This window comes from Halichoerus grypus, chromosome 15, assembly GCF_964656455.1.
Source record: "Halichoerus grypus chromosome 15, mHalGry1.hap1.1, whole genome shotgun sequence".
Classification (NCBI taxonomy): domain Eukaryota; kingdom Metazoa; phylum Chordata; class Mammalia; order Carnivora; family Phocidae; genus Halichoerus; species Halichoerus grypus.
In genome coordinates this window covers 1988509-2002440 of record NC_135726.1, presented here as the reverse complement: position 1 = coordinate 2002440, position 13932 = coordinate 1988509, and the positions used below count along the sequence as shown (strand labels likewise).

Genomic DNA, 13932 nt, shown 5'->3' with positions numbered 1-13932 from the left:
ATGCCAACATAGGAAGAGAGGAGCAGAAGGAGACTGGGTTTCCCCAGAGAGTCGAGGGCAGCTCAGATTCAGGAGGCTGGACCGTCACGTAGAGCTGGCCAGACAAGGATTCTTCCAATGCAGGCAGCGGCAGGGAAATGGAAACAGTATTAGAAAAAAACATATCAGCCAAAACCGGCTCACAAAGAAGGAGGAAGTCTGAACAGTCCTGCAACCAAAGATGATACTGAACAGTCGTTCCAAATGCTCCCACAGAGAAAACATCGGGCCCAGTGCATTTTACAGATGTCGTTCTACCAGACGTTTAAAGTCTACACAAACTCTTCCAGCAAATACAGAAAGGAGGAATATTTCCAAACTCATTCTCTGAGGCCAGTGTAGTCTTGATACTAAAAAAATACTGACACCAATAGTGGGAGAATGGAAAATTATATGTCAACATTACCCATGAACATAGACGCAAAAGTCTTACAATATTGGCAAACCCAGTCTTTGATATATAAAATGGTGATGCTTCAAAACAAATGTAAATTTACACCAGGGATACAAGAGTGATTTAATATTTGAGAATCTATAAATGTCAGCTATCACAGTAGCAGATTAAAGGAGAAAAACCAGGTGATCATCTGCACCAATGGAGAAAGAGCAGTGGCTAAAACTCAACATCCTTTTATCTTAAAAACTGGTAAATTAAGAACAAAATTAAACATTAGCTGGGGCATCTGGCTGGCTCAGTCACCGGTGCATGCGACTCTTAATCTCAGGGTCGTGAGTTCAAGCCCCATGTTGGGCATGGAGCCTACTTAAGATAAAAATAAATTTTTTTTTTTTTAGATTTCTTAAAAAGAACACAATTACCTTTCTTAATATGATAAAGCACACCTACCAAAATGCTTTGGTAAATACCATTCTTAACAGTGCCCATTTGAAGCAGTGTCTTTAAAATCAGGGGCAAAGCAGGGACGGCTCTTGTTTCTGTTCAACATTGTACGGGGGCAGCTACCAGCATAAGGGAATGAGAAAAGTAATAAAAACTCTCAGGGTTGAGAAGAAACAAAGCCATCATTACTCTCAGATGATACGACTATTAAAAACTTGAATCTACAGGAAAAAAATAATTAGGAATGATAAGAGTTTAGCAAGGTTATGTCCAGTAATTAAAAACTCGGATCTAGAGCCAAGGGAACAGAGCAGCGAATGGCAGGACTTAGATGGAGGCCCAAGAGCATAGTCTATCACAGAGCCGCTGGTCCCCAGGATGGGTTGTGCCCAAGGCCAGAGCTGGTGCAAGAATGTGGGTGGGTCTGGTTCCACCTGGTCAGAGAGGAGGCACAGCACGGTGAGGAGCACATGTTTCCTGGTGCTAGCCCCACGAATCCCGTGTTTCACTCTCCACTGGTCCCAGATACACCGTCTCTGGGTTTCTTCTGGTCCAGCTAGCCTGCAACCGAATGGTCAGCTTAGATTCTTCCATGTTTGCAAGAAACAGGCACACCCAGGCCCCATGCCCTTGTTCTGCTGCCAGCGAGCCTGGAGTCTCTGTGCCTGTCTCCTTCCGCCTCTGTGTGCCTGCTGCCCTTTGGCCCTCACCTCCCAGAAGAAAGGATGTGGTTGAGCACGCCTGTCCTTCACCTGTGCTCACCTCCTCTTGTTCTGGTTTTCTGGTACTGCCTAACCAACTACCCCAAACCTAGTCACCAGAAGAAAAAGGAAATCGTGCATCATGGTGACAAATCTGTAATCTGAGCAGGGCTTGGCAGGGATAGTGGGTCTGTGCTCTGTGTGGATTCAGGTGGGGCAGCTCGGCATCTGAGCGTGATTCAGTGGCTGGGAGCTGAGATCTGCTGAAGGTTCTCTCACTCACAGGGCTGATGGGACCTCACTCGGGCACCAGCATGTGACCTCTCCATGGCAGCCGGCTTCCAAGAGCGAGCATCCCAAGAGAAGTGGGTGGAAGGTGCATCACCTTTATGACCCAGCACCAGATCTGGGACAGAGTTACTTTGACCATTGTCACAAGCCCGCTCCAACTCAAGGGAAAGAGATCTAGTCCCCACTTCTTTTGGGAGGAGCAGAAAAATCCTACTATAAGAAGAGCGTGTGGGTGGGACATACTGTTGGGAAACACGACCTGTAACTCCTTTCTCCTGCTCCCGGCCTCCCCCTTTGTCTGACAGACCCATCCTCTGTCCATAGAGGAAGCCCATGACCCAGGCTGGGCCAAGTGTAACTCACGGTCTCTCCAGCCACGGGGATCAGGCCAGGAGTGGGCCCGTGACCCCAACCAGCGCAGCGGTAGCCAAGCCCACAGCCACAAACCCTGCCTCGGGAATGGACAGCGTGGCAGAAAGACAGATGATGCCATCCTGTTGCTGTCCACCCAGGACCCTTGTCTTCAGGGTCTTCTGAGGAAAATGACAGCTTAGCTGGACAAGCCACGGGAGTGGGTTTTCTGTGACAGCCGAGCACAATCCTAGTTTATACTCGGAACAAACAGCCACTTTCACATCCATTCCTTGTCCATCACTGAAGCAAACACAAAGCCCAGGATCACCGTGGATGGCGACTCTATTTGAATAGCTATTCAGAGAGGGACCACGTCTCTTTTGTTCATCTTTCCAAGCACTGGACATAAAAGACTCTCAATAAACTTATCTTGGATGAATGAGTGAGTGGAGTAGACTAGCAAAAGGCTCTGTGACAGTGGGTCCGGTGTCAGATAAATCTGCGTTCAAAGCCCACTCCCTCCTCTTACCACCTTTTGGATCTTGGGCAGGTCCACTAACCTCCCCCGGCCTCAGTGCCCTATCTGTCAAACGGTGATACCGCGATCAACCACCTGCGAGACTTGTGGTGAGGATGAGCAGGTTGAACGGGGGTTCTCTCTGGCGTTGTTACTGACCTGTCAGGAGTGAGGGTGGCACTGGGGGCCGAAGAGGTGGAGAGTAATGGGGAGATGGCCCCACTTCCGTGCCCGAAGGGGTGGGATCTGGTTCCAGCATCTACACGTTCCTGATCCTTAGGCAGGGCGGTTTGGGCTGGGCTTGGCGGGTGATCCTTCTGTGGGATGGCATGGGACCACTCACGTGGCTCTAGTGATTTGGTGGCACACCGGGGCTGCATGGTCAGAGGTGGCCGCTGCCACCCGCCTGGTGGTTCATGTAGCTTGCTTGGCTCTCTTCTGTTCCACGTGGCCTCATCTTCCGTCGGCAGATTGGGTCTCCTTGCGGCCATCCGAGAGAGTGGGAGCGGGGCCTGCAGGGCCCCTCGAAACCGAGGTCAGAGGTCGCACATCACTTCTGCCACACTGTGTGGGCCAAAGCCCTTTGCAGATTTGCCAAGTCTCATTGCAGAGGAGCAGGTCCACAGGCCCGCGTGTTTCAGCTCCTTCTCCCAACCATACCATCCCCGTGATGATCTACCCCCGAAATCTGCAGTTTTTACTCTGAATCATTTTCTACTGCTGTTGTCAGAGATTTGCCACGAACCTCGTATTAACACTCTGGAGGTCGGAAGCCTAAAATGGTCTGCATGTCTGCAGGAGGCTCTGGAGGTGAGTGTGTTCTGCTTTTCCCAGTTTCCGGAGGTGCCATGCTCCCTGGCCTGCGGCTCCTCCCTCCGTCTTCCCAGCCGGCAGCTCAGCGTCTTCACCCCCGTCTGACCCCCCTGCCTGCCTCTCATGAGCATACTTGGGATTGCATTTAGGGCTCGCCTGAATCGTCCAGAACAATCCACACGTCTCGACACCCTCCATCTACACGGGTCCCTTCGCCAAGTGAGGTAAATATTCACAGGTTCCAGGGCCTTGGGACCTGGACATCACTGGGGTGGTTATTCTGCATAGCACAGATTCTCACATGCTTTCTTTCTAATCTGGTAGTTTCCAGACGTTTTCTAACATATTGCCATATGAGGTTAAAAAAATAAAAGAGCATGCCCTACTCTATGTAATTAAAAGCCTGGGCTCCTCAGCCCAACTCCGAGGCACATCCCCTGCTGGCTGCCCTGGCCGCACTCCTCAAACTCCCCACACCTCCGTTTCCCCACCTGCACGACGAGGGCTGCTCGCGTCCTGTGGGTGCCTTAACAAAACACCACACGCTGGGTGATTTAAACAGCACACGCCAACCGTCCCACGGCTCTGGAGGCCAGTTGTCCGAGACCACGGTTTGCGGGGAGGACTCTGGCTCGCAGGCCGCCACCCTCCCATTGCATCCTTACATGATGGAGGGAGCAGAGTGCTGTCTGACGTCTCTTGTAAGGATGCTGAGCCTCTCGGGTCAGGGCCCCCTCTGGAACGCCTTTCATCTGCTACCCTTGCTGCAAATTCAGCCACATTGGGGGGTAGGACTTTGACGGGTGGATGGGGGTGCCCAGTTCTGCCCACATTGGGAGCGAGAGCACCTCACCGAGTTGTGAGGGGCGAATGAGTGTGCGTGTGAGCGGCTGGGGGCCGGGCTATGTAGCACGGGCAGCATGAGGGGCTGGCTGTCACTGTGTTACTGTGCAGAAGGCCCGGATCTGCACGCTGCTGTGGCTTTGTGTACGTTAGCAAACGTAACTGAGAAGCTGTAGAAGGATGAGATGAATTCAAGTGGAAATTATGACAGTTTCTTCCCGCGCTGCCAACCGATTCTCTCGCATCCAGCACTTCTGTTTAAAGAGGTTCTCCCCGCGTTCTCCATGTCCAGTGAGGCTGGCCCTTAGACCCTCACTGCTGACGCCGGGTCTCCCTCACCGTGAGCGCAGCCGGTCAGCAGACACCAGCTCGGGAGGCCCGACTGCCTGAGACCGGCGTTCGTTCCAGAAATGTGGAAAACGCCGGCGCGGGGGGTGGGGGGGGGGGTGCTGCGCCTGGGCTGAGGGTGGATGCAGTGCCCTGAGACCTGCTTCCCGGTTCACTCGGCTGCTCCCGAAGCCCAAACCCCAGCCTCCATGCAGTCGGGGAACACAAGTTCACAGTTTGCCCTTTGCCCTCCAGAATGCATTTCCTACCAGCCCAGGGGCTGGCGCAGGCGGAGAGAAGCCTTCTCCTATCTGATTTGCATTTTCATTGCCTGTGCTGAGTGCCCAGACTGAAACCACACTGGGCCTCCTGCCCTCTGACCTCCCAGGCACAACCCCCTGAAAGCCAGGAGAAATGAAGATTCCTGCCTCCCTTCCTGGCTCCTTTCGTTTTCTGCCCTTCATTCTTTTTTTTTCATGCTTCCGTTCATCTGTTTTTTTTTTTAATTGAAAAATTAATGTATGCAAATGATAAGACCCAAACGCTACAGAGAGTGTGCAATGAAAAGTAAGTCTCCTTCTACCCCAAACCTTCAGGGTGCCAGACCCACCTTTCCAGAGCTAAGCAAGGTCATCCGTTTCTTCTCAGAAATAGTCTTTATCCACGTGCATGCGTGTATGTGTGTCCGTGACCATGTGTGCACGTACACAGCTGTGTGTTTGCAGCATGGCATGCACCTCTTCTTACACAAGCGGGGGCATCCATGTGCCTTGTTCTTTTTCCTTCGTTCATCCCGGAGACTGTTCTGCCTCACCTCGGACAGACCCACCCCTTCTTTCTCTCTGACTGCGCGCTGGTTGTTGGTACTCAGGCACCAGGAGGAATGTATCCACCCCTCGCTCCGGAGAGACATGAGGCCGTTCCAGGTCTTCACTGTAGTAAACAGAGCTGCATGGAACATGGCTCCGGCATGCTTGTGGAATGTGCCATGTGCCATGGACAGCAGGAACCTCAGAGGCAGAACTGCACGGGGGACCCGCCGTCATACTCCCACCCCAGGGGGTCAGTACGACGCCCTGCTGCCACACCACGCAGCTGGCCATGGGCCAGGGGGCCCTTCAGGTGTCCCACCGGGGACTCACTCTCACCAGAGAGCAAAGGCGTTCAATCAGCTGGATTTTCAAATGACTTAACCACCAAATCCACCTCCTCAGCCCTTGGTTTGTGAATGTGAGTCCTTCCCTGGAGACACTATTAGAAAGAAGAGGAAGAAGAAGAAGGAGAAGGAGAAGAAGGAGGGGGAGGAGAAGGAGAAGAGGAGGGCCGGTGGAGAAGAGCATCCTCAGAACGTGGAAAGCATTGCTTCGGGCACCGAGGGAGCCAGGCAGACTAGAACCCAGACCCGCAGACCCCGGTCCCTTCGCTCTGCCTGAGCTCCCCCAGCCCAACAGAGCATGCAACAGGACTGTCCTTGCTGGCTCAGAAACAGCGAGATCCACACCTGTGCTCCTTTGAGGCTTCCTTAGTCCCCAAGTCCCCAGAAGGGGTTTTGAACACCCACATCGTCCCTGCCACCACACAGCCACTTCGGAGGTGAACATCTCTGGGGTTCACAGACAAGATGGAACCGCCCCAGATACGGTCTCTGAAGCAGAAACCGCTGCAGGATGGGGCTAGGCTGCCCCTGCCCGGTGGGACAGGACAGGGCTGTGACCTTGCTTCCCGAGCATGGCCGTTTCCCGTGGACAGTGGCCCGGCCACCACGAACCGCCCTGCCGAGCCCACCCCGTTCACACCACAACGACTGATCTAGAAATTATTTATAGACCCGAAATCCACAGAAACCGTTGTGTGTGCCGTTGCTGTGGCAACAGGGACGTGGCGCAAGCTTGGGCTTGAAGGGACCCCGGAGGCCGGTGAAGGCGGCTGATCTCCAGCCGGGAGCCCCCAGCTCCCGCGCGCTATCGGGGGTCACCAGAATTGAAAGGAGGCTTTCAGTTGTGCTTCCAGTGAGGGCTGGCGCATGTCCTGGAAAGCAGCACCACCGGGGTGTTAGTGGTTGGGTTTTGTTAAGCCTCTTGATGAAATCGTCCAGAACAAGGCCCCCGAGCCTGGCGGAGCATCGGCCAGCCATGGAGCCTTTCAAGATTCTGGCCCCTCACCCCAGGCCAGCTGCAGCAGACTCCCAGGAGGATGGGGCCCAGGAGTCTGTATTTTACTTTTTGGATTGGTGGAAACCCATGGCACTCAGTGACCTAACCCCACAGAGAGCCGCACACGTGCACTTGCGTCCACTCACTGTCCTAGGCACTTTTGTTAGTGTCTCAATTTCTGCTAGTTTTCTGGATGAAGATCAAACACATACAGTGTAAGTTCTATCCTTCCCCTTTCAAAAAATAAGGATACTCTATGCACTCATAGGCACCTTGCTTTTTTCACTTAACAGTATATTTTATTTCATTTTTTGTATTTGTTTAAAGATTATTTATTAGACAGAGAGAGGGCACACAAGCAGGGGAGAGGGAGAAGCAGGCTTCTCACTGAGCAGGGAGCCCATTGTGGGGCTCAATCCCAGAACCCTGGGATCATGACCTGAGCTGAAGGCAGACACTCAACCAACTGAGCCACCCAGGCGTCCCTAACAGTATATTTTAAAGGTGTCCCCAGATCAGTAGCTGCAGCTGCTGTGTTTTTAATAACTGCACAGTGCTGTCCCCTCTGCGTGCAGGTCCTTCCCCGGATCTTTTTTCTTAGGACAAGCTGCCCAGAAGCAGAACCTAACGTGAAGATTTGTTTTCAGGTGACTATTAGAAGTGTCCGTCCCCTGGAGAAGTGGGTATAAGCATGGGGGAAGGAGACCACCCAGGATGCCCACGTCTTGGTGAAGGGCTGCCTAGAGTGATGTAAACCCCCAGGCATTTCCACTGGGGAAGGCAGAGGGCCTGCAGGAGCCAAGGACATCCTCCGCACAATCACCACAGCCGTGGCTGTGGGAGCTTTAAACACACCAAACTCTGGGTTCACAGAAATGGCAAAAATGGATCCTCCAAACCAGGGAGGAGGCCGGACACTCTCCCCTGAACCGAAACTGGTTCTGCTGTATTTGATTCAGACAGGCGGCTTCCCAGAGGCTCTCCCCTAGCTCAGGGACCACCCCTATTTATGGGGGACCTCCATGAACAAGGGAGTACGAGGGGTCCGCCGGGTACAGATCAATTTCCTCCAGACACCTGGTGCCCAGCAGGTGAGCACGATCAGACATGCTGGCCCCGTTCTCCACCCTGCAGCCGGTGCCTCGAGATCAGGCGCTCTCTCTGCCAGCCATGATGTGCGCGGAGCCCCGGTGCCGAAATCACTCCAGTGGTCACCACGTTTTATTGATCTGTTTGTGTCATCACTGTAAAATACACTGTTATTGGTAATAACTTGGTGATTGATTCCCCACATTTGATAGTAAAGGTTAAGGTCTTTCAGATACACAGGATCCTGAACATGCTAGCATGGACTGCATTATCCGAGGCCTCTGAGAGGCCTCTACGATCACCCCGTGCCGCCCCCCACACAGGCCCGCCTGCCGTGCATGCTCTGCAAATAATCCTGCAGCTGGAGGCCCAGTGCCGGCAGGGGCTCTGTGGTCCTGTGTGAGCCACATGCTTCCCGGGTGAGCTGCGTTTCTGTAGGAAACTTCCCGTAAGGACTTCTGACTCTGCTGGCCACCCGTCATGCTGTAACTGGCCTCACCGCCTTCCCAGTCCCGTGCAGATCCCACCGTGCGCAGGCAGGGGCCCTCCTTGACTTCTCCTGCAAGTCTTCAAGGCCATTTGGCATATGGGGCACGAACCAGTCTATGGGATGTCTTAGGGCAAATTGGAAAAAGCACAGCCCTCCGGGTGCAGGAAACTTACAGGTGCGTGCAGTGACAGGGACTCAGTCCATATAGGCAGCCTGATATATTAACTCTAACGAAGAAAACCAAAGCAGCAGAGGTGGGGGTTTCTTTCTGTCTCTCTCATGTCAAGGTCAAGCTGGTGGGGTTCAGGCATCTCCTCACTTATAACTCTCCGAGTCCCCTGGTGCTGACTTGTTCACCAGGCTGCAGGCTAACCCCAGGGGGAGATCTGCACGCAGAAGGGGTCCCAAGATGCTGCCGGACAGAGGGAGCACCTGCTTTGTGATGCAACCTCATGGGGTGGGGTGGCCCTTTGAGGTGTCTCAAGCACAGGTGAGGGGCTGGGACTTCATCTCCTGCAGGGACCACAGGGGGCTATGGCTCTGAGCAAGGCCTCCATCTTCAGCTGAGGGCATTCCTGGAGAGGGCTGAGGGCGGAGGGCCACCTCCCGGCAGCAAGCGGAGTGAGGTAAAGCGCCCCATTCACTGGGGCACATAATGCCTAACCAAGCTGGCTCACCTCAGGCTGCATCGCAGCCAGCAGGAAGGGGGTGCGAGGGAGGGCACTCCCCAGGCTTTAAGGAGGCGTTCGGGAACTGTGCACATCACCTCTGCTCAAGCCCCTGGTGGGAACTTGGTCCCGTGGCTGTGTCTCCCTGCAAGGAGGCTGGTGCCGTGGTGTTTACCGTGAGCCGCGTGCGCCTGTTGGAAGCCAGGGGTCTCTGCTGTGAGAGTGGCGGGGAGATAGATCAAGGCATCTGTGCCACCACGGGCCGGCCCAGAGCCCAGGGGCCCTGAACATCAATGACAGCAAAGGAGAGATTAAGCCCTGATTGTCTGCTGCAGGTAGGGAAGGTGGGATGTTTAGCAGCACTCAGAAGGACCGTGTGTGTTCGTTTTTTAGGCTGCATAATAATTACCACAAGCTTAGTGGCTGAAAACACCCAGTTACTGTGGGTCAGAAGTCCAGGCTCGGCTGTGCGGGGTCTCTGCTCCAGGCCTCACTGGCTGCAGTATGGTGTCGGCTGGGCTGTGCTCTCATCCGGAGAGTCAGCCGGGGAGGCTGGTTCCAGGTTCACTCAGATTGTTGGCCGTATTTATTTCCCTGTGACTGAGGGACCGAGGACCTTACTTCATCACTGGATATCACCTAGAGGCCACGCTCAGGCCCCACCTCACGGCTCTGTCCACGGGCATTTCCTAGCACGGCTGTTTACTTCTGCAAGGCCCTCGGGAGGATCTCTCTCCCTCCATCAGCTAAGACAGAGCCTTATGTGATGAAATGTAGGGGCATCCCATATTCTGTTGGTTAGAAGCAAGTCACGGGCGCCTGGGTGGCTTAATCGGTTGAGCGTCTAACTCTTGGTTTTGGCTTAGGTCATGATCTCGGGGTCATGGGATTGAGCCCCGCATCAGGCTCTGCGCTCAGTGTGGAGTCTGCGTGAGATCCTCTTTCTCCTTCTGTCTCTGCCCCTCCCCCTGCTCTCTCTCTCAAATTAATAAATAAATCTTTTTTAAAGAAAGAAGCAACTCACATGTCTTGCCCACACTTGAGGGGAGAGGACCCCAACAGGGTGTGGTTCATTGCCAGTCACCCTAGGATGTGTCTGCCGCAGCATGAGACTGTGAAAACAGTTTCAGAAGGCCCTAGTTCCAGACCCATTTCTGCTACTGCTGTGTGACCTCGGGCAAGCTACTCACCTTCTCTGGGCCTCAGCATCCTCATCTGTGCGACTAAGCAGTGAAGGTCAACGGTCAGCAGTTTCAACATTAAAAGAGATGCGCGTTTTTCTTAAGTTCAAAGAGCGTGTTTGGTTAGCAGTGCTGTTTTCGTGTTAATCCTAGGAATGCTCCCCACTGTGGCTATGCATGCTAAGCATAACTAATGTGCCACAGTTCGAACGGCTCATAAGCACATCTCTAAAACTCTACAAGGGCAGGAATGCCGCCCTCGCTTCGCGGACCAGGACACCTGGCTCAGAGAGGCTGAGGGACCTGCCAAGCCACGCAGCTAGAGAACGGCAGGGCTGGGCACTCGGCAGAGGCCGACCCAACTTCAGAGCGTGTGCCCTTCACGCTGTCCCCTCTATCTCTAATTGGCAGCAGTCCCTGCTCTCTGATGGAATTTAACTTTCCAGCAGGCTGGCTGGGGGGTGGAAGGAGGCCGCCTCCTCCTCTGACCTTGACAAAGCCCCGGGGAAAACCTGGGCCCATCACCACGCCCTCCTGCTGACGTCTCCCCCTTCATCGCCTAGCAGCTTTCATCAGAGCTCAGGGCCCAGCAAGTGCCAGAAGGGACAGCTTGACTCTCTGGTGGCCAGGCTGGCCCTGGAGTATGCTGACTGTCACCACACATCTTTATGACATCCCATCTTGAGGAGAACAGTGGTCCAACTGGTCATCACCAGTTAAATTGTCTTTGGAACCTGTTGGTGCATTTGCCTGCCATTGCCTTTCTGACTTTTCTTTCTGAGGGTTTCTGCCTCGACTGAGAGCAGTTGGGGTTTCTGAAGGAGGGAGGGTGGCCATTGCACACCCACCATAGGACCGCACGAGGAGGTGCTTACGGAGTGTGATTCATAGGGGTGTGGCAGGCAGAGGGCCATGAGGATAATGCAGTGATCCTGCCTGGGGTATGCAGGGGAGTGGGGCTGGAATGTGGGGGGAGCATGAAGCCGTAGCCTTGAGGGGGTGTGCCCTTCAGTTGAGGGACCTGGCCGGATGCCACCCTGGGGGAAGGGTCCAGAGGAGGAAACACTCGGACCTCCTTCTGCACCGTCACACTCACCTTGCACCAGGGCATGCTGTAGGCATCTAGAAGCCGGAGAGCAAAGATGGCTGTTTCTGCAGAACAGACAGGTCAGCTCCATGGGCAGAGACCAGGGTGGACGGGGGTGCGGACGGGCAGGGTGGTTTCGGTGGCAGCCATCTGAGCAGGTGTTTGCGCAGGCATTTGCATCAAGCTTTGTGGCACGTGTTTGTGGCAGGCTGAGCATGTGGCTGAAATCCCACAGCGGGCACGTAACAGAGCTGGTGTGTTAGTCAGACTCTCTGGCCTGGAGCTGGGTGCAGGAGGAGGGCCTGGGGAGAGTGGGACTGTTCTGCAGGATAGATGGAGGACTGGGGGTGGGGGTGGGAGAACAGATGGGAGGGAAGACGTGAGGAGGGATGGCGGCAGAGAGGGCAGAAAGGAGCCAGCAGGAGGCGGGAGCTGGGTGGGAATGCAGGTGAGGAGCAGCCTGACTCTTTGACGGCTGCCTTTAATGGCAAAGAGGCCTGTGACAGCAGAAAGCAAAATGTGTACAACTTTGGGGGAAAGAAGCCGTATCTTCCTGACTTCATGGCTGGGAAGGAATTCTTTAACAAGATACCCAAAGTACAAACTGTGGAAGAAAATATTGGTGGCTTTGACATTAAAAATGTAAAAATTTCTGGGGGCGCTTGCGTGGCTCCTTTGATGAAGCATCTGCCTTCAGCTCAGGTCATGATCCCGGGGTGCTGGGATCGAGCCCCACGTCAGGCTCCGTGCTCGGCAGGGAGTCTGCTTGTCCCTCTCCCTCTGCCCCTCCCCCGCTTATGTGCCCGCGCTCTCTCTCTCTCTCTCAAATAAATAAAATCTTTTTAAAAATGTAAAAATTTCTTGGGGCGCCTGGGTGGCTCAGTCGTTGAGCGTCTGCCTTCGGCTCAGGTCATGATCCCAGGGTCCTGGGATCGAGCCCCACATCGGGCTCCCTGCTCAGCGGGAAGCCTGCTTCTCCCTCTCCCACTCCCCCTGCTTGTGTTCCCTCACTTGCTGTGTCTCTCTCTGTCAAATAAATAAATAAAATCTTAAAAAAGAATAAAAATGTAAAAATTTCTTTTACAAAGTGAAAACACAAGTCACAGACTAAAAGTCTGTGCAGTGTAAGCAACTGATGAAAGAGTAGCATCCAGACCATCTGAAGAGCTTCTGAAAACCTGTAAGTAAAAGACAAGGAACCAAATGGAAAGATGAGCAAAGGGCACAAGCCGGCGAGGCGAGTGGAAGAGAGAATGTGCTTGGGCCCCGTGCACTGCACACTGTGGTCCGCGGGAACACACAAGTCACAGCGCGGTGCTCTTTCACTCCCAGCAGGTCAGCAGAGCACCAGGCTTGGTCAGGATGGGGGACATAGGCATGTGGCACTTCCCGCAGGAAGACCCCCGGGCAGCCCCCAGCAGAGGAGATGCCGCACACGTGGCCCGGCGCTAAGTGCTCTGCAGAGGACAGGCCACGGAAGGATGCTCCCGGTGTGCAGAGACACACGCAGCAGTGTTCACTGTAGCACTGTTTATAATAGCAGGCTGCCTGGGAGCGTCGGTCAGTGGGGGAGTGAATCACTCAATTATGGTAAATGTGTACAATGGGATCCTGGAGCCTCTACAATAAATGAACGAAAGCTGGTAAATCTCCCAACATAATGAATCAAAAGAGCTGAATGGCAAGTGTGGCATCACGCTACTTCTATACAGTTTGAAAGGAAGCCCAGCAAAGGTGGTCCAGGGTTTACCTGGGGGCTGTTTGCCCTGCTGAGATGCAGACTCCTCCCCCCACCACCTCGTCACTGAGCCCCGCTGCCCAGGCCGGGGCGGGGACTGGGTGTGATGCAGTGTGTGGGAGTGTGTGTGTGTGTGTGTGTGTGTGGCTGAGAGGAGTGTGTATGTGAGCGAGGGTGTGCGTGTGGCTGGCAGGGGTGTGTACGTGAGCGAGGGTATGCGTGTGGCCGGCAGGGGTGTGTAGTGAGCGAGGGTGTGCGTGTGGCCGGCAGGGGTGTGTAGTGAGCAAGGGTGTGCGTGTGGCCGGCAGGGGTGTGTATGTGAGCGAGGGTGTGCGTGTGGCCGGCAGGGGTGTGTACGTGAGCGAGGGTGTGCGTGTGGTCGGCAGGGGTGTGTATGTGAGCGAGGGTGTGCGTGTGGCCGGCAGGGGTGTGTAGTGAGCGAGGGTGTGCGTGTGGTCGGCAGGGGTGTGTACGTGAGCGAGGGTGTGCGTGTGGCCGGCAGGGGTGTGTAGTGAGCGAGGGTGTGCGTGTGGCCGGCAGGGGTGTGTACGTGATTGCGGTGACGTCGGTGGGGAACAGCGTGTGTGCACATGTGCACATATATGGGTGAGTGTGAGTGGGTGTGTTTACAGGAGTGTGTGTGTGTGTGTAGGAGTGTATGTGAGTGTGTGACTGAGTGATGTGTGAGCGTGTGATTATATGTGAGTGAGTGAGTCTAGTGTGACCATGTGTGTATTGTGACAGTGTGAGCAGTGTGTGACGATGGGTGTATGAGTGTGTGAAGTGAGGCTGAGTCTCGG

At 54.3% G+C, this 13932-nt stretch overlaps 1 long non-coding RNA gene across 11 annotated transcripts in view; it reads left to right on the top strand.

Moving 5' to 3' along the window:
• LOC118541327 (uncharacterized) overlaps positions 1-12046 on the top strand; it is a 38819-nt gene extending 26773 nt beyond the window's left edge. For 4 of the 11 annotated variants that reach the window (XR_013444356.1, XR_013444359.1, XR_013444362.1 and 1 more), the window contains one exon: positions 1867-12046. This is a non-coding gene — a long non-coding RNA (uncharacterized LOC118541327). The remainder of the gene's footprint in view (positions 1-1866) is intronic. The other 7 variants (XR_013444366.1, XR_013444361.1, XR_013444364.1 and 4 more) reach the window with 7 other exon arrangements.
• Positions 12047-13932: the final 1886 nt, after the last annotated feature.